Here is a 26,000-nt window from a genome sequence, read left to right as displayed (position 1 = left end):
TCTTCTTCCCAGTCCAGGAGTACTGGATTTAACCGGGGGGGGAGTGCAGCGCCCCAGAGAACTGGTCGTTGCAGTATGACACTCTGCCACTAAGGGGAGTGATGATACGTCTGATGGCACTGAAGGAATTCTACTGACAAGGTATCACCAGCACACATTACACTTCACACTCCGGCCACTAGGGGGAGCAAAAGGCTTTATTTATTGGGCCGCTCCTCACACTGGTAAAACTAGGGGTTGGATAGAAAGTTAGTCAGAAGCTGACTGGGTTGGATTCAGGCAACATCCCGTGGCAGGGGGTGTTGCAGGGAGAAGACACAGGGGGGTCCCTGTCAGGCATGGGAACCTGGCAGGCACCTAGCGACCAGAACAGAACGTTACAGAACCGCGCCTGCACACCCCGCGGTGGTATCCTAAGAAAGAGACACGAAGTGAAGGATATTGTGAGACAGTGAGAAACGAGATCAAGCACAAAGGAGAGCCCGTAGGAGTCGTACCGTGAGACCGAGGCAACATCCTACTGAGGCGCGTAGCCGGTGGCCTTAACACCGAGGGAGTAACCAACTCTACGCCTTACTCCAAACTCCGCAGGACAGTTAATTATAGGTTGGCTGTCTAACCTAAACACCTATGAAGACATAGGGGGCAACAGTGGGAGAGGGGTGTCTCTAGGGTCCCAGAAGACCTCCAGGCCTTACCATCATACGGGTGCGTCCTAGCCATAACATACCTGGGGACGTTGAACTAGAAACCTCTGGAACTAAAGAGAGAGAGAGCTGTAAAGAACGAACGAAACGAGAACAGCAGTTGTGAGGACTATTCCGAATGCTCAGCAGGGTAGCACTACAACACACAGGCGCTATTGGTAGGCAACGATTTCCACATGCAAAGGGAATTCTGGAAGTGCCCATCGTACCGGCTGGTCTCAGATAGCCCTGTTAAGCATGCTCTGGATTGCGGATCCTGAAGTCTTCAGTAAAGAGGTAAAGAGACTGCAACCCTGTGTCCTCGTTATTGACTGCACCTCACACCATCACCATCCACCTTACTGGGAAGCCCTGGGGACATACTTCACCTGTGGGAAGGTGTTCCATCCAGCTGCCATTCCATCACCCCAGTGGACCCCAAAGCAGCATCGGTCACCCTGACCGAACACCACAAGTGGCGTCACGAATCCCTGACAGACTGTACCACCTCTATTGGACGCCCCTTAGCAGGGTCACGGACCGGGTATAGCCACCGTGACAGCATCAGAACCGAACCAGAGAGGCCCGGTACCGAGAACTCGTGGCCCTGTGTCTGGGGGCGCTCTATATATATATATATATATATATATATTTATATTTACCCCCCCAATGCTAACTAAATGTTTTTAAGCCCTTGAACTACAAGAAGAGTGACAACACTGAACACAGGCCAGACGGAATCCAGAGTAGCTTTGCTGCCTCATGATGGTGAATGGCTCCCTCAGGAGTTTCATCTGAATCACATCACTCGGAGATTTAGATGCAAACCCCGATGTAAGTGCACCGCGTAGAGCGCCGGATAAATGTGATCCCAAATATTTTGTAAAATGTTCCCTATAAAAGCTTCAAATCAATTCATAATAAAAGCAAGTCTCCACTCAGGTCTATCATCTGTCATTGGAAATGTAAAGGGCTATGGTGATTTTACTGTATGCAGCTGCTGAATTTACAGCTTTTCTTCTTTCTATCTATCTATCTATCTATCTATCTATCTATCTATCATCTGTCTAGCTATCTCATTATCTATTTATCTATCTATCTATCTATCTATCTATCTATCTATCTATCTATCTATCTATCTATATCTATCTATCAATCATCTGTCTAGCTATCTCGTTATCTATTTATTTATCTATATATCTATCTATATCTCTATCTATTTTTTATCTATATATCTATTATCTATCTATCTATCTATCTATATTTCCTTTGAAAATTGTCAAATGACATAGAGAATTGCTCTATGTAAAAGCTCTTGTTAAAATCGCATTGCAATCGGATAGCAATGGCACTGCATTAAGATATAAATCGGATGCCAGGTGCTAAAAATAGTATTGTACTCTCATGAAAAATGCATGACACTTGCATTACATTCGGTTGACTTTGCAGGAACAAAATCAGACCGATTTCAAAATCGATAGTGTGACTCCAACCTTAGGGTACATGTGCACTTTGATTATTTACTTACATAAATTTCTGCAAGATTTCTGCATCTCTTGGTAGCAAAAATGCTTGTTTGGGGGCATATTTTTGCAGCCATTTTGCATGCATTTTTGCATACATTTTTGCAAGCGTTTTTGTACTGCAATTAAGGCTTTCTTAACTAAATAAAGATATTAAAAAAATTGTGATGTAATTTCTTGGTTCTACACCATTTTGTTCTGATGTATTAGCATCAGGGTAATGAGATTAGGGCTTGGTGACAGCAGCTCTCATTGACACCAAGCCCAAGGTTTAATAATGAAAAGGTGTCAGCCAGGCACCTCACTACTAAGCTAGTAAGTAAACAAGCACACACATGCATGCGCACTGGCACACACACACTGTAACCAGCCTATGTAGGAGTGTTAACAGAATGAACCAACATAGGGTCCCCCTATAAAATCTAACTAACAAAGACTAGACAGACAGCTGCGGGCTGATATTCATAGGCTAGGAAGGAGCCATGGATATTGGCCCCATCCCAGACTAAAAAAATCACCTGTTAGCCACCCCAGAAAAGGCACATCTATAAGTTGCGCCCAATCTGGTGCTAAGCCTTCCTCTTCCCATTTACACTGCAAAAAACGTATCAACCAAATACCCTGTTTTTTACATCTTTTACTAGCACTTGCGGATTACTGCAACATTTTTTCAAACTGAGTGTTTTTGGTTTTACTATTCTCTTTTGTGTCTTCAGGTTTCTTGGTGGTGTGTGAACATGATCATACAGACTTGTTCACTGTGCAAGTAGCCCATGTGTTCCTGTTTCCATAATTGTTCTCTTGTGTCTACAAGACTGGGGAGTTCCACCACTCCTCTTGGGCTATCTGCACAAAAGCTGTTCTACCCTGTATGCACACATGGATTTTTCCTCTCTGAACCCTGTTCACACAGGTTATATACAGATGATCAGGTTTTTAAATACATCAGATAGGGATTGCATACATTAGTTAGGACTGCTCTGATAAGGGTATACCGTGAAGATTGGTAGAGCAGCTTAGTATACATTTTTTGCAAAAAACGTATCAACCAAATACCCTGTTTTTTACATCTTTTACTAGCACTTGCGGATTACTGCAACATTTTTTCAAACTGAGTGTTTTTGGTTTTACTATTCTCTTTTGTGTCTTCAGGTTTCTTGGTGGTGTGTGAACATGATCATACAGACTTGTTCACTGTGCAAGTAGCCCATGTGTTCCTGTTTCCATAATTGTTCTCTTGTGTCTACAAGACTGGGGAGTTCCACCACTCCTCTTGGGCTATCTGCACAAAAGCTGTTCTACCCTGTATGCACACATGGATCTTTCCTCTATGAACCCTGTTCACACAGGTTATATACAGATGATCAGGTTTTTAAATACATCAGATAGGGATTGCATACATTAGTTAGGACTGCTCTGATAAGGGTATACCGTGAAGATTGGTAGAGCAGCTTAGTATACATTTTTTGCAAAAAACGTATCAACCAAATACCCTGTTTTTTACATCTTTTACTAGCACTTGCGGATTACTGCAACATTTTTTCAAACTGAGTGTTTTTGGTTTTACTATTCTCTTTTGTGTCTTCAGGTTTCTTGGTGGTGTGTGAACATGATCATACAGACTTGTTCACTGTGCAAGTAGCCCATGTGTTCCTGTTTCCATAATTGTTCTCTTGTGTCTACAAGACTGGGGAGTTCCACCACTCCTCTTGGGCTATCTGCACAAAAGCTGTTCTACCCTGTATGCACACATGGATTTTTCCTCTCTGAACCCTGTTCACACAGGTTATATACAGATGATCAGGTTTTTAAATACATCAGATAGGGATTGCATACATTAGTTAGGACTGCTCTGATAAGGGTATACCGTGAAGATTGGTAGAGCAGCTTAGTATACATTTTTTGCAAAAAACGTATCAACCAAATACCCTGTTTTTTACATCTTTTACTAGCACTTGCGGATTACTGCAACATTTTTTCAAACTGAGTGTTTTTGGTTTTACTATTCTCTTTTGTGTCTTCAGGTTTCTTTGTGGTGTGTGAACATGATCATACAGACTTGTTCACTGTGCAAGTAGCCCATGTGTTCCTGTTTCCATAATTGTTCTCTTGTGTCTACAAGACTGGGGAGTTCCACCACTCCTCTTGGGCTATCTGCACAAAAGCTGTTCTACCCTGTATGCACACATGGATTTTTCCTCTCTGAACCCTGTTCACACAGGTTATATACAGATGATCAGGTTTTTAAATACATCAGATAGGGATTGCATACATTAGTTAGGACTGCTCTGATAAGGGTATACCGTGAAGATTGGTAGAGCAGCTTAGTATACATTTTTTGCAAAAAACGTATCAACCAAATACCCTGTTTTTTACATCTTTTACTAGCACTTGCGGATTACTGCAACATTTTTTCAAACTGAGTGTTTTTGGTTTTACTATTCTCTTTTGTGTCTTCAGGTTTCTTTGTGGTGTGTGAACATGATCATACAGACTTGTTCACTGTGCAAGTAGCCCATGTGTTCCTGTTTCCATAATTGTTCTCTTGTGTCTACAAGACTGGGGAGTTCCACCACTCCTCTTGGGCTATCTGCACAAAAGCTGTTCTACCCTGTATGCACACATGGATTTTTCCTCTCTGAACCCTGTTCACACAGGTTATATACAGATGATCAGGTTTTTAAATACATCAGATAGGGATTGCATACATTAGTTAGGACTGCTCTGATAAGGGTATACCGTGAAGATTGGTAGAGCAGCTTAGTATACATTTTTTGCAAAAAACGTATCAACCAAATACCCTGTTTTTTACATCTTTTACTAGCACTTGCGGATTACTGCAACATTTTTTCAAACTGAGTGTTTTTGGTTTTACTATTCTCTTTTGTGTCTTCAGGTTTCTTGGTGGTGTGTGAACATGATCATACAGACTTGTTCACTGTGCAAGTAGCCCATGTGTTCCTGTTTCCATAATTGTTCTCTTGTGTCTACAAGACTGGGGAGTTCCACCACTCCTCTTGGGCTATCTGCACAAAAGCTGTTCTACCCTGTATGCACACATGGATTTTTCCTCTCTGAACCCTGTTCACACAGGTTATATACAGATGATCAGGTTTTTAAATACATCAGATAGGGATTGCATACATTAGTTAGGACTGCTCTGATAAGGGTATACCGTGAAGATTGGTAGAGCAGCTTAGTATACATTTTTTGCAAAAAACGTATCAACCAAATACCCTGTTTTTTACATCTTTTACTAGCACTTGCGGATTACTGCAACATTTTTTCAAACTGAGTGTTTTTGGTTTTACTATTCTCTTTTGTGTCTTCAGGTTTCTTGGTGGTGTGTGAACATGATCATACAGACTTGTTCACTGTGCAAGTAGCCCATGTGTTCCTGTTTCCATAATTGTTCTCTTGTGTCTACAAGACTGGGGAGTTCCACCACTCCTCTTGGGCTATCTGCACAAAAGCTGTTCTACCCTGTATGCACACATGGATTTTTCCTCTCTGAACCCTGTTCACACAGGTTATATACAGATGATCAGGTTTTTAAATACATCAGATAGGGATTGCATACATTAGTTAGGACTGCTCTGATAAGGGTATACCGTGAAGATTGGTAGAGCAGCTTAGTATACATTTTTTGCAAAAAACGTATCAACCAAATACCCTGTTTTTTACATCTTTTACTAGCACTTGCGGATTACTGCAACATTTTTTCAAACTGAGTGTTTTTGGTTTTACTATTCTCTTTTGTGTCTGCAGTGGTGACAAGTTGGGTAATAGTTGGGCAGATTGATGTCACCTTTGTATTGTCAGGTGACATCAAGCCCAGAGGTTAGTGTTGGAGAGGTGTCTATAAGACGCCCCCAGTGCTATCCCCTTAGTGATGTTACAAAAAAGTGCACACAGCCATAAAAAAGTCCCTTAATTGAAATAATGACACAGTCTCCTTTATTGAACCTTAATTAAACTATACTCACCGAATGCCTAATCCACTGAAGCTGTCTCCTGCAACCAAAAAATAAAATAATAAACCTCAAAATTCCTCACCTGTCTGCCGAGAAGATAATAATCCATAATGTCCCACACTGGTTTGACTGCTCTCAAAGACAGCCAGCTATACACTGACACAGGAGTTAATATCTCCTTAGTGTATAGCACTGAACTGCTGTAAGAAAGTTCACCGGAATTCATCAGCTGATCAGCTCCGGTGATCTCACTTACGGCACCACTGCTGTGTGAGAAAGTTCACTGGAGTTCATGAGCTAATCAGCTCTGGTGATCTCCCTTATGACAGCTTAGCACTTTACACCATGTGAGCAATGACACTCCTGTCAGTGCATCACTGGCGGCCAGCTAGAGCAGTCACATCTCCTAATGTGACTGTTCTATAAGTGAGATCACCGCGGGAAACTCAGCATTACGTTGACTGCGGCGGACAGGTGAGTAAATGGTGGTTTATTATTTTTGATTTTTATAGGATACATGAGCATCTGGGATTGGGCGTTAGGTGAGTATACTGTGTTTCTTTTTTTATTTGAATATGTATTTAATTGATTTATGCATTTTTTCAATTCGAGCACAGGCGCTGCACCAGCTGACGAGAGACTACTTGTCCCATCAGTGGCTCCTGCTATCACTGTTATCAGTGACAGCAGACCCAGGCTGATGGGTGGAGTAGTCTCTCATCAGTCTGAGCCTGCTGACCTGCAGTTAGCTTTTTACCGTGGGTCACAGTATCTTGGTGAGATCACGCTAACATCTGACAGCATGACCTCGCAGGGTTCTGACGGCAGTAACTATCTACCAACAGCAAGGTTGGCGAATATTACAATTTTGGCGATCGTGAGCTGAACCAAATATTAAAATATTTGCTTATCTCTAAATATGATAACTGCACCCCTAGCTGAATTCATTGAGAGGTGTGGCTTCTAAAATGGGGTAAGTTAGGGGGGTTTCGCTGTTTTGGCCCCTCACATGCTATACCAATGTGACATGGCACACTCAAACCAGTCCAGCAAAATCTGAAATCCAATTTGGTGCTACTTCACTTCTGAGCTTTGCACTGTGCATAAAAAATAGTTTACAACCACATATGGGTATTGATGTGCTCACGAGAAATTGCACATCAATTTTTCAGGTCCATTTTCTCCTATTACCCTTGCGAAAATACACAATTTGCGGCTAAAAGAATATTTTTGTGGAAAAAAAATGTGATTTTTTTTTTCAAAGTTAAACATTCTAAACTTATGTGAAGCACCTGGTGGTTCAAGAGTGCTCAGCACACATTTAGATGGTGGTCACTTTTGGGGGATTTCCACTGTTTTGGTACATTGGGGTCCATTTTCTTCTGTTACCCATATGAAAATGAAAAATTTGGGGGCTAAAAGAGCATATTTATGGAAAATGTGATTTTTTTTTCATTTCCAATGCACAAAGTTATACTTCCATGAAGCACCTGGGGATTAGGAGAAATTGCATAACAAATTACATGGTGTATTTTCTCTTGTTACTCTTGTAAAAATAAAAAAATGGGGTTAAGAAAACATTTTGGTGGGAAAAATATGATTTTTTTCTTTAAACGGCTCAATGTTATAAGCTTTTGTGAAGAACCCGGTAGTTCAAGATTCTCACCACACATCTAGATAAGTTCCATGAGGATATTGTTTCCAAAATAGGGTCACTTGTGGGGGGGTTTTCACTCTTTAGGAACATCAGGGGCTGCCCAAACGCAACATGGCATCCGCTAATGATTCCACAAAATTTTACATTCCAAAAGTCAAATGGCGCTTATTTCCTTTCAATCTCTGCTGTGCGCCAAAACAATAGTTTTCTCTTACATATGGGGCATCAGCGTACTCAGGAGAAAAGGCACAACAAATTTTATGGTGCAAGTTCTCCTGTTACCCTTATGAAAATGCAAAATTTGGGGCTAAAAACATTTTTGTGGGAAGCATGTGATTGCTTTGTTTTTTTGGCTTAAATTTATAAACTTCTGTAAAGCAATGGGTGTTTAAGGTGTTCACCACACTTGTAGACACGTACCCTGAGGGGTATAACTTCCAAAATGGTGTTACTTGTGCGGGGTACAACTGTTTAGGCACATCAGGAGCTCTCAAAACATGACATGGCATCTGCTAATGATTCCACCAAATTTTGCATTCATAAAGTCAAATGACACTGCTTACCTTCTGAGCCCTGCTGTGCATTCAAACAGTAATTTTCCTCCACATATTGGGTATCGTAGTACTCAGGAGTAATTCCACAACAAATTGTATAGTGCAATTTTTCCTGTTACCCTTGTGAAAATGCAAAATTTGGGGCTAAAAAACATTTTTGTGGGAAACATGATTTTTTTACTTTTGCTACTCAATGTTATAGACTATGAAGCACCTGAGGGTTCAAGGTGCTCACTACACACCTAGATAAGTTTCCTGAGGGATTTAATTTACAAAACGGTGTCACATATGAGCAGTTTCCACTGTTTAGGTACATCAGGGGCTCTCCAAATGCGAAATGGCATCCTCTAATTATTCCAGCAAATTTTACATACAAACAGTGAAATGGTGCTTATATCCTACTGAGCTCTGCCATGTGCCCAAACAGTAGTTTTCCCTCACATATGGGATATCTACATGCTCAGAGGAAATTGCACAACAAATTTTGGGGTCCATTTTTCCTGTTTCCCTTGTGAAAATAATATAATAAAAATAATGGAGAAACTTAGATGGTATTTGGAGGGATAGATATACATAATTTCCAAATTAGGGAGAACCTCAAATATACCATCACTAGAAGACCATAAAATGTAACTTTTATTTCTATTAATTAACCCCTTCCCGACCTGTGACACAGCGTATGCATCATGAAAGTCGGTGCCAATCCGACCTCTGACGCATATACTGTGTCACAGAATGATCGTGTCCCTGCAGATCGGGTGAAAGGGTTAACTCCAATTTCACCTGATCTGCAGGGACAGGGGGAGTGGTACTTTAGCCCAGGGGGAGTTGGCTTTGCCCCCCCTTGTGGCTACGATCGCTCTGATTGGCTGTTGAAAGTGACGTTTCACTTTCACTTTCAATCACAGCGATAGTAATATTTCACCAATGAAAATCAGTGAAATATTACAATCCAGCCATGGCTGATGCTGCAATAGCATCAGCCATGGCTGGAGATCGCGATCTGCCCCCCCCCCCACTGCCACCGATCTCCTCCCTTCTGTCCTCCGTCCGGTCATTTCCTATCCTCCACTTCCCTCCGTCCTCCTGTCCGCTCCCCCCGCAGTTCGATTCCCCCCGCTGTCCGATCCCCCATCATACTTACCGACCTCCCGTGTCCCTCCCGGTGTCCGTCCGTCTGCTCCATGGGAGCCGCCATCTTGCAAAATGGCGGGCGCATGCGCAGTTCGCCCGCCGAATCTGCTGGCCGGCAGATTCGCTACAAGTACATTTTGATTGCTGTGATAGGTTCTATCACAGCGATCAAAATAAAAAAATAATGAATATACCCCCCTTTTATCACTCTCATTTGTAGGGACAAAAATAAAATAAAGAAAATATTTTTTTTTTCCCCACTAGGGTTAGGGCTAAGGCTGGGGTTAGGGTTAGGGCTATGGTTAGGGCTAGGGTTAGGGCTAGAATTAGGGTTAGAACTAGGGTTAGGGTTAGAATTAGGCTGGGTTCACACTGCGTTACTGGCAGTCCGCTAACGGAATCCGTTACATAGCTCCACTAACGCAATGTAACGGATCCGTTAGCGCAGCCATTGACCGCAATGTATCTAACCCATCGCTAACGTATGCCATTTTTGGCATGCGTTAGCGATGTCCCGTTATTTTCTGATGGACCTCGAATGCTGCTTGCAGGGTTTTGGGGTCCGTTCTCGCTAGCGCAGATCGGGCATCTCCGCTAGCGGGATCGCTAAACGCAATCCCTTTTTGTACATTGTGTTAGCGCATTCCAATAGCATATGCGCTAAATGGATTGCACTAACGCAATGTGAACCTAGCCTTAGGCTATGTGCACATGGTGCAGATTTGGCTGGGGATCCACGGCGGATTCGCCGCTGTGGATTCGTAGCAGTTTTCCATCAGGTTTACAGTACCATGTAAACCTATGGAAAACCGAATCCGCTGTGCCCATGGTGCAGAAAATACCACGCGGAAACGCTGTGCTGTATTTTCCGCAGCATGTCAATTCTTTGTGTGGATTCCGCAGCGTTTTACACCTGTTCCTCAATAGGAATCCGCATGTGAAATCCGCACAAAAAACACTGTAAATCCGCTGTAAATCCACAGGTAAATCACAGTGCCTTTTACCTGTGGATTTTTTAAAATTGGTGCGGAAAAATCTCACACGAATCCGCAACGTGGTCACATAGCCTTAGGGTTAGGGTGGGAATTAGAGTTAGGGTTGGAATTAGGGCTAGGGTTGGAAATAGAGTTAAGATTAGACTGTGGTTAGGGTTATGGTTAGGGGTGTGTTGGGGTTAGGCTTGTGGTTAGGGTTATGGTTAGGGGTGTGTTGGGGTTAGGGTTGTGGTTAGGGTTGGGATTAGGGTTAGGATTAGGGTTAGGGTTGGGAATAGGGTTACGATTAGGGTTAGGGTTGGGATTAGGGTTAGGGGTGTGTTGGGGTTAGGGTTGTGATTAGGGTTATGGCTACAGTTGAAATTAGGGTGAGGGGTGAGTTGGGGTTAGTGTTGGAGTTAGAATTGAGGGGTTTCCACTGTTTAGGCACAACGGGGGTCTCCAAACGCAACATGGCACCACCATTGATTCCAGCCAATCTTGCTTTCAAAAAGTCAAATGATGCTCCCTCCCTTCTGAGCCCTGACGTGCGCCCAAACAGTGGTTTACCCCCACATATGGGGTACCAGCATACTCAGGACAAACTGTGCAACAATTATTGGGGTCCAATTTCTCCTGTTACCCTTGTGAAAATAAAAAATTGCTTGCTAAAACATCATTTTTGAGGAAAGAAAAATGTTTTTTTTATGTTTTTTTATTTTCACGGCTCTGCGTTGTAAACTTCTGTGAAACACTTGGGGGTTCAAAGTGTTCACCACATATCTAGATAAGTTCCCCGGGGGGTCTAGTTTCCAAAATGGAGTCACTTGTGGGGGGTTTCTACTGTTTAGGCACATCGGGGGCTGTGTAAACGCAACGTGATGCCCGCAGACCATTCCATCAAAGTCCGCTTTTCAAAAGTCACTACTTCCCTTCCGAGCCCCGACGTGTGCCCAAACAATGGTTTACCCCCACATATGGGGTATCAGTGTACTCAGGACAAACTGGGCAACAATTATTGGGGTCCAATTTCTCCTGCTACCCTTGTGAAAATAAAAAATTTCATGCTAAAACATCATTTTTGAGGAAAGAAAAATTATTTTTTATTTTCACGGCTCTGCGTTGTAAACTTCTGTGAAGCACTTGGGGGTTCAAAGTGCTCACCACATATCTAGATAAGTTCCCTGGGGGGTTTATTTTCCAAAATAGGGTCACTTGTGGGGGGGTTTCTACTATTTAGGCACATCAGGGGCTCTGCAAACGCAACGTAACGACCGCAGACCATTCCATCAAAGTCTGCATTTCAAAAGTCACTACTTCCCTTCCAAGCCCCGACGTGTGCCCAAACAGTTGTTTACCCCTACATATGTGGTATCAGCGTACTCAGGACAAACTGGCCAACAACTTTTGGGGTCCAATTTCTCCTGATACTCTTGTGAAAATAAAAAATTGTGGGCTAAAAAATAATTTTTGAGGAAAGAAAAATTATTTTTTATTTTCACGGCTCTGCGTTATAAACTTCTGCGAAGCACTTGAGGATTTGAAGTGGTCACCGCACACCTAGATTAGTTCCATAGCAGGTCTAGTTTCCAAAATGGGGTCACATGTGGGGGAGCTCCAATGTTTAGGCACACAGGGGCTCTCCAAACGCGACATGGTGTCCGCTAACGATTGGAGCTAATTTTTCATTCAAAAAGTCAAATGGCGCTCCTTCCCTTACGAGCCCTGTCGTGCACCCAAACAGTGGTTCCCCACCACATATGGGGTATCGGCGTACTCAGGACAAATTGTACAATAACGTTTGTGGTCCAGTTTCCCTTTTAACCTTTGGGAAAATAAAAAAATGTTGCTAAAACATCATTTTTGTGACTAAAAAGTTAAATGCTCATTTTTTCCTTCCATGTTGCTTCTGCTGCTGTGAAGCACCTGAAGGGTTAATAAACTTCTTGAATGTGGTTTTGAGTACCTTGAGGGGTGCAGTTTTTAGAATGGTGTCACTTTGGGGTATTTTCAGTCATATGGACCCCTCAAACTGACTTCAAATGTGAGGTGGTCCCTAAAAAAAATGGTTTTGTAAATTTCGTTGTAAAAATTAGAAATCGCTGGTCAAATTTTAACCCTTATAACTTCCTAGCAAAAAAATTTTGTTTCCAAAATTGTGCTGATGTAAAGTAAACATGTGGGTAATGTTATTTGTTAACTATTTTGTGTCACATAACTCTCTCGTTTAACAGAATATAAATTCAAAATTTAAAAATTCCGAAATTTTCAAAATTTTAGCCAAATTTCAATTTTTTTCACAAATAAACGCAAAAATTATCGACCTAAATTTACCACTAACATGAAGCCCAATATGTCACGAAAAAACAATCTCAGAACCACTAGGATCCGTTGAAGCGTTCCTGAGTTATTACCTCATAAAGGGACACTGGTCCGAATTGCAAAAAAAGGCTAGTTCATTAAGGTCAAAATAGGCTGGGTCATGAAGGGGTTAAAATAAAGTATATACAAAGTGTAAAAAATGGTTTGTCACTAATCTGTCTCAGAAGTCTGCAGTTTTTTATGCAGTATTCCTGCTAATTTATATTTTTAAAGTGAATAGCATCCTGTGAGTTAATACATATTGACAGAATAGGACAACAAATTTTAGCGACAGAGTCACACAATATGTCTAACCGTGTTGGTGACATCATCAGCCTATGTCCCTTCACCCGATGACGCAGCTATTCATTACCTTTTCTGTGTGACATAACTCTCTGAATTAAGGGCATACAAATTAAAAGTTTGAAAATTGCTAAATTTTTAAATTTTTTGCCAAAATCCGATATTTTCACAAAAATATTCAAGTCATTTCAAGCTAATTTTACAGCTATCATAAACTAAAATATGTCATGAGAAAACATTCTCAGAATCGGTGGGCTTCGCTAAAGTGCTCCATAGTTCTTACCTCATAAATTAACACTGGTCATGATTGTAACATTTGGCCTGGTCAGGAAGGTGAAAACAGGCTTTGAGGTGAAGAGGATAAATGAGCTGTCAATGTAAGCTGTCGAGTGAGTGTCTTTTCATTACAACGAGAAAATTATTACAAAAAAAACGAAACAGAATAGTTTACACTGTTGCATATATGCAGGTATGGGTATCCAATATGTGTCCCTTACAACTAGTATTGCCAAATTAATAAAATAGAAAATAAAGATTAAAGAAATATAATTTTGATGATTATAGTAATAGTTATTGATCAAGCAGTACATCATAAATTATATACAGAACCTATTGATTTCAACTGCAAATTATAGGTATCTTGATCTTGTTTATGAAAAAAACATTGAACACAATTAACACATGTTGTTCTTCCAAAACGTATTAAACACAGAACACTATATACTGTCATGTATCATACAATTTCAAGCCAAGTCAAGTTGTGCAAGCAAAAACTCGTAATTACGGTGCTCCTGTGAAGGTTGTGAAAGAACCTATCCCATGTAAAATTTCTAGAAAACTTGGCACTCAGGTAAATGTTGTAAGAAGGTAATTTTATTGTGTGCAGGCAATCCAAAAATAAGGAAGACCTTTCGGTCTTACAATGACCTTCACTAGTCAGATAGATTGCAGTGTGTACAGGGTTACAGGCATAAATAAACGCTCAAGATCAGCAGCATGTGCTGCAGCAGTGTGTGGCCACATCTCCCGTATCACTCTCTTGGCTATTGCTTTCTAAGGACTTACGGTAATTAATATTGACATTTCTTTGATTTCAAAATGGCTGCCATTTATTTCAGCTGCCACAAAGAACATATACCCTACTCTGCTGTTTATCCAGTTAATATAACAAGGAGGTATATGTCTCCAATATGGTTGACCCCGAAAAGCTAAAATTAAATATATAGCTACAACACTTAAAAATTAATATAAACAATAGTAATTAACTTAAAAACATTCATGATACATATGCCGATTGGCAAGTCCCTAAAATCATTATTTTATGTGCTATATTTTCATTATTCTGTTGTAAAGAAGGATGGCAACGACAATGTACGTGTGCAATTACTGTAAACCTCATTACTGTTGGTAATGTATTTTAATAAGTATCTTAAGTCTATTTAACATATTGTTTTGGCTTCTTAGTAGTGTTAATACTACTGTTAAAATATGTCTTGCCATCAGAAAATCACAATGATTATTTATTATTATCTCAGACCAGCAAACTGAATTATATATGCTAACTCCTGAAACAATACTTGCATCATAAATAATAGTAAAATGCATGCATTAGTTAGGCAAGACCAATTTCAGTACATACATTATGAAACACAAACATTCAGGTATGAACTTGTGCTGAAATCATTCTAAGGTGTACTCGTTTACATCTGGTGAATTGTTTTCAGAGATATTATGCCAACCACTACCTGTCTCACTGGATAAACCAGCTGAATTATCATTGATTAGTGAGTTTCCTCTACAAGAAACAAGCACATCTCTCACACAATCTTACCCACTGCTCCAGGCCATGATGTGGTTTCTGTTTCATGCCAGCTCCATGTTCTGTGTCTCTGCTCTCTGCATGCTTCATGGCTATGTGTATAGGGGGCCGGCGCCTGAACTCTCTGGTTCTTATAGGAATCAGGTGCATCTGTCTAATCAGTTCCTGACCAATTACCTAGAGGCCTCCTGTATATAGTGCAGCTCCACCCTGTGGTCTGGGCCTGTGCAACTTACTCCCTCAGTCAGTTCTTAGCTGCTGTGGTGCCAGGTCCTGTCTCGTTTACTCTCTCTTGTCTGCCACCCAGGGGGGCGTTGTACCCTGGTCTTAGTCCTGTGTAGCCACCCAGTGGGGCTTAGTACCCTGGTCTCTGTCTTGTGTAGCCACCCAGCGGGGCTTCGTACCCTGGCCTTTGTCTGCCATCCAGAGGGGCATCATACCCTGGCTTGTGTCTATGTCTCTGTGTCTTGTCTCGTTCCTGACTCTGTCTTAGTCTAGTCCTATTCCACTGTCTGTTTATATCTGTCTTGGTTTTCCTTTTCTGCTCTGTTTGCCACTGTCTGTGGCTCTGCTTCTTTTTGCTCAGTTCTACCACAACCTGTGCTTCTGTGTCTCTCAGCTTTTCCCTCAGCTCTGCTCTCTGTAACTTTACTCTGCACTCTGAACTTGCTTTACACTCTGTGGCTTTGCTCTCTGCTCTGCACTCTGACCTTGCTTCGCACTCTGTGGCTTTGCTCTGTGGCTCCGCTCTTTGTGGTTCTACCTGGCTCCGCCTCCTGCGTTTCTGCACTTGGCTCTGTCTCTGCTCTTGGCTCCACCTCCAGCGTCTCCGCTCTTGGCTCCGCCTCCAGCGTCTCCGCTCTTGGCTCCGCCTCCAGCGTCTCCGCTCTTGGCTCCGCCTCCAGCGTCTCCGCTCTTGGCTCCGCCTCCAGCGTCTCTGCTCTTGGCTCCGCCTCCAGCATCTCCGCTCTTGGCTCCGCCTCCAGCATCTCTGCCCTTGGCTCCGCCTCCAGTGTCTCCGCCCTTGGCTCCGCCTCCAGCGTCTCCGCCCTTGGCTCCACCTCCAGCGTCTCCACCCTTGGCTCCGCCTCTTGCGGCTCCGTCCTTGGCTCTGCCTTCTCTTCTCTTTGCTCCACCTTCTACTCGTACTCAGTCTCCTGCGTTTCTGTTCTTGGTTCTAGCTCTTGTGCTTTCGCTCTGCATCCGCTCTTGCGGTCTTTCTCTACTTGTTACTTAGTCCTCCTGTCTGAACAGGTTCCAACCTGTTTCACATACCTGCCTGCAGACCGGTCCCTACCGGTTCTTCCTATGTTCCAGCCGTACCCGCCTGCCTACCAGAGAGCCAGCCGTGTCCGCCTGCCCGCCAGTGTCTCTGTTGTACCCGTCTGCCTGCCTGTGTCCACGCCGTGCCCGCCTGTCAGCCAGAGTGCCAGCCGTGCCCGCTCCGTTCCTTAGTGGGATCAGCAGCCACAGCCAGACATCACCCTGGAGTGGCACCTGGTAGCTTCCTATTGCACAAGTCTGACCTCACCATCAGAGGCTCCAGCGAACACCTAGGAAGCTACTTAGTTACGCCCCTTCCAGGGAAGTTTGGTCTGTGGTCCAGTGGGGCCACACCCCCGTATGCCCGCGCCAACCAGTCTGGGCGCGTGCGTGACAGTATGCATAGGCTGATACAAAGTGATACAGAGCTCACGAATATGAAGAGTAATACCGTAGCAGATTTACTAGTCCACTAGTGATAATCTGCTACTAAGTCAGTAATTTTATCAAAACTACCGCAAGCTGTCTAGTAAGCCACAGATAGCTGGAATCGGTGTCTCTGTCAGATTAGGTAGTAGTGTCAGATTAGGTGTTAGGGCTGGCAGGACGCACCAAGTAAATATGGAGATAGTATAGGTGCGTTCGCAGCTTGGGGTCCACCGTGCAGGAGTGGAACCTGCTGCTAGTAGATGGTAGCACTATATGGCGGTACAACGCCTGAATAGACAAGGGTTCTGTCACCCGGTCTGTATAGGAGCGAACCCTGTTGCTTCACAGAGTCGCCGAGTCGCCGGGATTAAAGGAAATGCTGTGTTCTGTTAACCTCACAGAGGAGCAAAGCTCACTAACGGAGCAGGTAGCATACAGTAGTCATACAGTCAGCAACAGCACACAAACAACTCCTCTCCGGAGGTGCCGAAATTCTAGAGGCTATACACCAGCCCTAAATTCAAACACAACTCCTCTCCAGAGGTGCTGGAATTCTAGTGGCTATACAGCCGTCCCTGAGCACATGATGACACAGACCACAAAGTAGCTAAGCTCATATGCTCATAAATATAAGTTGATACTAGCGCATGGCTGTGCGGCCATGCAAACCTTTTATAGAGAAAGCTCTCCAGGACCTTCCTAGTGGTTCAATAGGAACTGCTTCAGGACCTGAGCATATGACCCCTGACCTCCATTGAGAGGTCGTCCCTTGGACATGCTCAGTATGGGAAAAGCAGGACTTAGTCCCAGGAGCATCTGCTGTTGTGAATTCTGTTGTTGGGCTCCCTCCTGTGGTCATGAATGGTACTTCGGCTGGTTCTGTCCATGAACTTCCTCTGGTGGGTGTTTCTGAGTTTCACAGGTGACGAGGTTAATTCGTTAGCTGCTGCTCTATTTAACTCCACTTAGATCTTTGCTCCATGCCACCTGTCAATGTTCCAGTATTGGTCTGTTCACTCCTGGATCATTCTTGTGACCTGTCTTCCCATCAGAAGCTAAGTTCCAGCTTGTATTTCTTTGGTTTGCTATTTTTCTGTCCAGCTTGCTATTTAATTTGTTGTCTTGCTTGCTGGAAGCTCTGGGACGCAGAGGGAGCGCCTCCGCACCGTGAGTCGGTGCGGAGGGTCTTTTCGCGCCCTCTGCGTGGTCTTTTTGTAGGTTTTTGTGCTGACCGCAAAGTAACCTTTCCTATCCTCGGTCTGTTCAGTAAGTCGGGCCTCACTTTGCTAAATCTATTTCATCTCTGTGTTTGTATTTTCATCTTTACTCACAGTCATTATATGTGGGGGGCTGCCTTTTCCTTTGGGGAATTTCTCTGAGGCAAGGTAGGCTTTATTTTTCTATCTTCAGGGCTAGCTAGTTTCTTAGGCTGTGCCGAGTTGCATAGGGAGCGTTAGGCGCAATCCACGGCTATTTCTAGTGTGTTTGATAGGTGTAGGGATTGCGGTCAGCAGAGTTCCCACGTCCCAGAGCTCGTCCTTATTATCAGTAACTATCAGGTCATTCCGTGTGCTCTTAACCACCAGGTCCATTATTGTCCTGACCACCAGGTCATAACAGTACAGGTGGCCCAAAGTACTAATGCATCTCAATAGAGTGATAAGAGAAGTTCTGAGACCATTTTTTTTTTCTTTGCAGTGTGTTTTGTCTCTATTTTCCCCTTTACCTCTGGGTGGTTCAGGACACTGGTGTAAACATGGACATTCAAGGTCTGTCCTCTTGGATGGATAATCTCACTACAAGGATACAAAACATTCAAGATTTTGTGGTTCAGAATCCGATGTCAGAGCCTAGGATTCCAATTCCTGATTTGTTTTTTGGTGATAGATCTAAGTTCTTGAATTTCAAAAATAATTGTAAATTGTTTCTTGCCTTGAAACTTCGCTCCTCAGGTGACCCTGTTCAACAAGTAAAGATCATTATTTCTTTGTTACGTGGTGACCCTCAAGACTGGGCATTTTCCCTTGCGCCAGGAGATCCGACATTGCGTGATGTTGATGCGTTTTTCCTGGTGCTTGGATTGCTTTATGACGAACCTAATTCAGTGGATCAGGCAGCGAAAATCTTGCTGGCTCTGTGTCAGGGTCAGGATGAAGCGGAGATATATTGTCAGAAGTTTAGAAAGTGGTCTGTGCTCACTCAGTGGAATGAATGTGCCCTGGCAGCAATCTTCAGAAAGGGTCTCTCTGAAGCCCTTAAGGATGTCATGGTGGGGTTTCCCATGCCTGCTGGTCTGAATGAGTCTATGTCCTTGGCCATTCAGATCGATCGACGCTTGCGTGAGCGTAAAGCTGTGCACCATTTGGCGGTACTATCTGAGCATGGGCCCGAGCCTATGCAATGTGATAGGACTTTGACCAGAGCTGAACGGCAAGAACACAGACGTCGGAATGGGCTACGTTTTTACTGTGGTGATTCCACTCATGCTATCTCCGATTGTCCTAAGCGCACTAAGCGGTTCACTAGGTCTGCCACCATTGGTACAGTACAGTCTAAATTTCTATTGTCTGTTACTCTGATTTGCTCTTTGTCATCCTATTCTGTTATGGCATTTGTGGATTCAGGCGCTGCCCTGAATTTGATGGACTTGGAGTATGCTAGGCGCTGTGGTTTTTTCTTGGAGCCCTTGCAGTATCCTATTCCATTGAGAGGAATTGATGCTACGCCTTTGGCCAAGAATAAGCCTCAGTATTGGACCCAATTGACCATGTGCATGGCTCCTGCACATCAGGAGGATATCCGCTTTCTGGTGTTGCATAATCTGCATGATGTGGTCGTTTTGGGGTTGCCATGGCTACAGGTTTATAATCCAGTATTGGACTGGAAATCTATGTCTGTGTCCAGCTGGGGTTGCCAGGGGGTACATGGTGATGTCCCATTTTTGTCTATTTCGTCTTCCACTCCTTCTGAAGTTCCAGAATTTTTGTCGGATTATCGGGATGTATTTGATGAGCCCAAAGCCAGTGCCCTACCTCCTCATAGGGATTGTGATTGTGCAATTAATTTGATTCCTGATAGTAAGTTTCCTAAGCAGGGCCGCCATCAGGGCATTACAGCCCTCACTGGTGTATGGGGCCCGGAGATCAGGAGGAAAGAGGAGGGCCCGGAAATGCTGGCTGCTCGGGCCCCGCCCCCCTTTGCTTCAGCTCACCCAGAACCAGAGGCAAGGGAGCCCGTCACCGACACTTACCAACAGTAAGGCAGCGGCTTCTTTACTTCTTTCACAACTGTGTGCACGGTGCAGCATCTCCCATCTGTCTTCCTCCTGCTCCTCCTCCCGGCTCATCCTGTGTGGCACCTGCTAGATGCCTTCTTGTCCCTGCACTGCACACACTTCCAGCCTGTGCAGGACAAACAGGGTCTGCACACTCGCGGCTGGAGGGAAGCTGTGTGCAGGACCTCAATCACCCTCTGAACAGGAGGTAAAGAACGGCCTGAATGTGTCTGATTGTTTGCACAGTAAAGAGGGGAGGCTGGGGCTGCAGTCAGAGATTGGAAGCAGTGATTTACTGACTGTGACCCCAGAGCTTTGTGCTATCTGGTTGGTGTAGGATTCTCAGCAACACACAGCACCGACCAGAGAGCTCAGAGCTGGGGAACACTGGCACTAATCACTAGCTGTATTCTCTGACAGGCTGCCTCATGTCATTGATCCTGAGCCCTGAGCCCATCCCCCAGTGAACACTTTATTCACATAAACTGTACCTGTTGCATTTAACACACAGGTACAATGCATAGACAGATAATACATAAATGTATAGTATATCACCAGGGCTGCTATCAGGGCATTACTGACATGAGGGAGCATCGCCGCAGGAGCACGGCCAGGTAAGAGGAAAGATTTTTTTTATTTTTTATTGAAAGCGGCACAGGGGCAGGATGGGAGACACGGGGGGGGGGGGAAATGGAGACACAGGGGGAAGAATGGAGACACAGGGGGAACAAAGGAGACATGGGGATGTATGGAGACACGGGGGAAGAATGGAGACGGAAGAATGGAAACACGGGGGGAAATATGAAGACACAGGGGCAGAATGGAGATGCAGGGGGAAGTATGGAGACACGGGGAAGTATGGAGACACGGGGAAGTATGGAGACACGGGGAAGTATGGAGACACAGAGAAGAATGGAAATGGGGAAGTATGGAGACACGGGGAAGAATGGAAACATGGAGAATGGAAACACGGAAGTATGGGCAGAATGGAGATGCAGGGGGAAGTATGGAGACACGGAAGTATGGAGACAGGGAAGTATGGAGACACAGAAGAATGGAAACAGGGAAGTTTGGAGACACGGGGAACTATAGAGACACGGGGAAGTATGGAGACACAAGGAAGTATGGATGTCATGTCTCACGACTTGAGAAATCATTTAATATTTGCATTGCTTGTGTTCGTTCCTTCTTTCTAGGCAGAAGTTTGCCTTTCCCTGTATTTTGGCCCAACTCTCTCACTGTAGTCTTGTGATGTATGTTTGTTCACTCCCTTATTCTCCATTTTGTTATCATTCCTCCATCTGTATGCATCCTACTACATGTCCTCTGTTGAATATTCCTTTTTACCTGCTACTTTCATCAAAATACAAGAATTTCAGTTAAAGCAACCCTCTTTTCCTGGAGTCTTCTTACATGAGATCGTGGCTGAGTTAAGCTTTCTGATTAATCGGTATGAACGTGAGTACAGGTGAATACGGAAGCGCCTAAAAAGAAGGGTCTATCCAGGCACCACTACGTTCTACATATCCATGAGTCAGAATAGTAAAAAGGAATAGCCTGCCTTCAGAGCCAGTAACTCAAGGTCTGTGCTGAACCTCAGTGGAAAAGGACATTTCCCAGATAGATAGTAACCCAGTTCCCAGCCAGACCCCAGCGTGCATAGAAGCACACACTGCAGATAAACAGGGAGAAGTATAACCCTCATCCTCCACTCTTCCTGCCTGCAATCAAATCATGTCTGAAGCAAGGAATACAATGTCCCTACCAGACTTACAAACACAGGAAAGAGACCCAGATCCCCATCCACCAGCTAGTGAAAGGGGAAAACGTACAGTCAAACCTACATGGAAAGTCATGGAGAATTTAGAGACTGCAAAATGTGTCGTGTATAGTGATGTGTCTTCACTGTGGGAGAAAGTGCTGAATCACATAGACACTGTATCAAGGCCTGCTTCTCATGAGTTACCACTTGAGGGAGTCCTAGAACAATTATGCACAGCATACCAAATGTATGTGGAGAAGACTGACCAATACATTATTCTCCTGAAAAAACTGAATCTGCCAGAGACTTTAAACGAATTGCAAAGTTTCCGGCAGCTGAATTCTGAAAGAGACTGCACCGTACGTGACATTAAAACCAAGTTAGAGGCTAAAATTGCACGGACACCAGATGCATCAACTCGCTCATCCAAATTGTCCAAGCACTCAAAACGCTCATCTAGGTCAAGTTCATCAAAATATTCCACTCTCAGCGAGCAGCTTATAAGAGCACGTGCTAAGGCAGAAACATCTAAGATACAAGCTGCCTTTGCGCAAAGGAGAGCAGAAATGGATGCAGCCACAGCAAAAAAGAGAGCAGAAATGGATGCTGCTGCAGCACAAAAGAGAGCAGAAATGGATGCAGCCACGGCACAAAAGAGAGCAGAAATGGATGCAGCCGCAGCACAAAGGAGAGCAGAAATGGATGCAGCCGCAGCACAAAAGAGAGCAGAAATGGATGCAGCCACAGCACAAAGGAGAGCAGACATGGATGCGGATGCAGCACGCAAGGAAGCTCTGGAGAAGGAATGTGAGCACGCGACAGCCATGGCAGAGTTAAGGATCCTGGAGCGAGCTATCAGTGGGAGTCAAAGAGACAGCATCAGTTTGTGTGAAGTGGAGGCAGAAGACCCTATTGAACGCACAAGAGACTACGTGCTAAGCCAAAATGGCGAACCGCAGATCATTACTAACACTCCTGGTGGCGTTCATGCTTCTCCAGGGCACCAGGATGCCGATCCACTTACAGAACCCTGCATTCAAGGTCAGTACAATGCTCCCAAACTTGAACTTCCTTCGTATTCCAGTATGCGCCAAGACCCCGCATCTCACCAAACTCCACAGGCTATTATCTACACGCAACCCAATATGCCGGCAGGTCATTATACTCTCGACAACCGCGCAGTGCCAGCTCCGCATGTAGCAGAGACTATACCCACCAAACCGGTTGCTGGACTAAATGCATATGCCACTCCATACTTACCCATGTTTCAAGGCCAGGACGTCTTCACCCCTATGTACAACACTGCTCAGCCTACATTTGTGCATCCTAAGTCAGAAAGAACAGACATGTCCGACTTCGCAAGGTACATGATTCGCCGCGAACTTACTAAAACCGGTCTCACAAGGTTTGACGACCAACCTGAAAATTACAGAGGTTGGAAAAATGCCTTTAGAACCGTAACTAGTGACCTCGGCATCACTGCTATCGAAGAGCTGGACCTGCTAATCAGATGGCTAGGACCACAATCCACAGAGCGTGTCAAGAGACTCAGGTCTGTACATATCAGTAATCCAATGGCTGGTCTCATGGCTGCATGGGAAAGACTAGAGAAAAACTTTGGCAGTCCAGAAGCCATAGAGGATGCACTGTTCAAGCGATTACAGAGTTTTCCAAAGATATCAAGCAAAGACAGTTCAAAGTTCCTAGAGCTCAGTGACTTGCTGTTAGAGCTCCAGCTGGCCAAGGCAGACACCCACCTACCTGGCCTCAGCTACCTGGACACTGCTCGTGGAGTAAATCCCATTATCTCCAAGCTACCGTACAATGTACAAGAAAAGTGGACTACACTAGGGTCAAAATACAAGAAAGACCATCAAGTGTCATTTCCTCCATTCTCCTACTTCTGTGAGTTTATAAAAGACGTGGCAGAGCGTAAGAACGACCCAAGCTTTTCCTACGAAGAATCCAGTGGCCCAGCTTCACCTCCTTCTAAATACGTCAGCGCACGCTCGAATGACAGAAACCGCAGGGGTCCAGTGTCAGTGAAGAAGACGGATATTCTTCCCTCACCAACATCAGCCCCAAGCAACAGTAACAAGGGTGAAAAGATAGAGAACCCAAATCGTGAATGTCCCATCCACAAGAAGCCACATCCCTTAAAAAAGTACATCGGCTTCAGGAAGAAACCGCTCGAAGAATGCAAGGAGCTTCTAAAGAAGTTCGGGGTATGCTACAGATGTTGTGCTTCTACTGAACACCTTGCTAAAGACTGTAAAACTACAATTAAGTGCATGGAGTGTGACAGTGAGGACCACGTACAAGCACTCCACCCATTCCGTCCTGACTCTACACTTACTCCTTCCCTCACCATGAGCCATGGCGGGGAGGACGCAGCTCAAACTGCAAGCCATACCACAATATCTTCTTCATGCACAGAAGTCTGCGGAGAAGACCTCTGGGACAAGTCCTGTGCGAAGATTTGCCTGGTGAACGTGTATCCCAACGGTCACCCAGAGAAAGCCGTGAAGATGTATGTCCTTCTGGATGATCAGAGCAACCGATCACTTGCAAGGTCAGAACTCTTTGATATGTTTAACTTAAAGGGAAATGCTTACCCTTACACCTTAAGTACCTGCAGTGGTGTTAAAGAGGTTTCTGGGAGAAGGGCCAGTGGCCTTACAGCGACATCTCTCGAGAACACCGTCGAGATACCGTTACCTACACTGGTCGAGTGCAACCAGACTCCATCCAATCGAGAAGAGATCCCAACGCCAGAGGCTGCTCTTCATCATCAACATCTCAAGAGGATAGCAAACAAGATACCAGCCCTCAACAACAAAGCAGATATCCTGATTCTGCTGGGCAGAGACATTCTCCGGCTGCACAAGGTACGTCAGCAAATTAACGGACCACACGATGCACCATTTGCCCAACGCTTAGATCTAGGCTGGGTAATCGTAGGCAATGTTTGCATACATAAGATGAAGAGACCTAACAACATCTCCTCTTACAAAACACACATCTTGTCAAATGGTCGCAGCACCCATTTCCAACCATGCCCACATCACTACTGGGTAAAAGAGAAAGTGAGCAACACCAAGTGGCAACAGGAATCCTTCAACAACATGAACACGCACCAGCCCTGGGATGAAAACCTCGGGTCATCAGTGTTCGACTCTACAAGTAGTGACAACAAGTTGGCACCCACAAGGGAAGATAAAGAATTCATAAAGGTTAAGGATAAAGAATTTGCTCAAGATGACTCCAACAGTTGGGTAGCTCCTTTACCCTTTCGTTTCCCAAGAGTGAGGTTGCCGAACAACCTGCAACAAGCTACTGCAAGGTTCTCATCCTTAAAGCGTACCCTAAAGAGGAAACCAGAGATGGAGAAGCATTTCATTGACTTTATGCAGAACATCTTTGACAGAGATCATGCCGAACCTGCGCCACCACTGAGGGAGGGAGAAGAATGTTGGTATCTTCCATCCTTTGGTGTCTATCACCCTCGCAAGCCTAATCAGATCAGAGTCGTGTTTGACTCCAGTACTCAGTTTGAAGGCCTCTCTCTCAATAACCTGCTCCTAACTGGGCCCAACCTGAACAACAGCCTCCTTGGAGTATTGATCCGCTTCAGACATGAACCTGTCGCCATAATGGCCGACATTCAGCAGATGTTTGATTGCTTCATCGTGAAAGAAGACAACAGAAACTATCTTAGGTTCCTATGGCACAAAGACAACAATGTCAACAATCAGGTCATAGACTACCGGATGAAGGTCCATGTCTTCGGGAATAGTCCCTCACCTGCTGTGGCGATCTATGGTCTGAGACGGACAGCCCAGGAAGGTGAGAGAGAGTACGGATCCGATGCTCGGCAATTTGTAGAGAAGAACTTCTACGTGGACGATGGGCTCAAGTCCTTACCCACAAGTGAAGATGCTATCGACCTACTCTCCAGGACACAGGAAATGCTATCCACATCAAACCTCAGACTCCACAAGATTATCTCTAACAGTCAAGAGGTAATGAACGCGTTTCCATCTGAAGACCATGCCACAAACCTAAAAGACCTCGACTTGGGTTCTGATGTTCCTGCAACACAGCGCAGCCTTGGTCTACTGTGGGATATCAAACGGGACACCTTCACCTTCCAAGTGTCAGCCATAATAAATGCTAGACCTTTGGTTCCAGTATCATCCGACCCCGATGCTCCAACGATCCTTACTCCAGCTACACTTCTTACACAGAAGACTGGAGCTGCTACAGTTCCGCCTGGGAATTTCGATA

This window comes from Ranitomeya imitator, chromosome 1 (assembly GCF_032444005.1).
Source record: "Ranitomeya imitator isolate aRanImi1 chromosome 1, aRanImi1.pri, whole genome shotgun sequence".
NCBI lineage: Eukaryota > Metazoa > Chordata > Amphibia > Anura > Dendrobatidae > Ranitomeya > Ranitomeya imitator.
The sequence above is the reverse complement of the archived record's forward strand: the minus strand, read 5'-3'. Positions refer to the sequence as shown.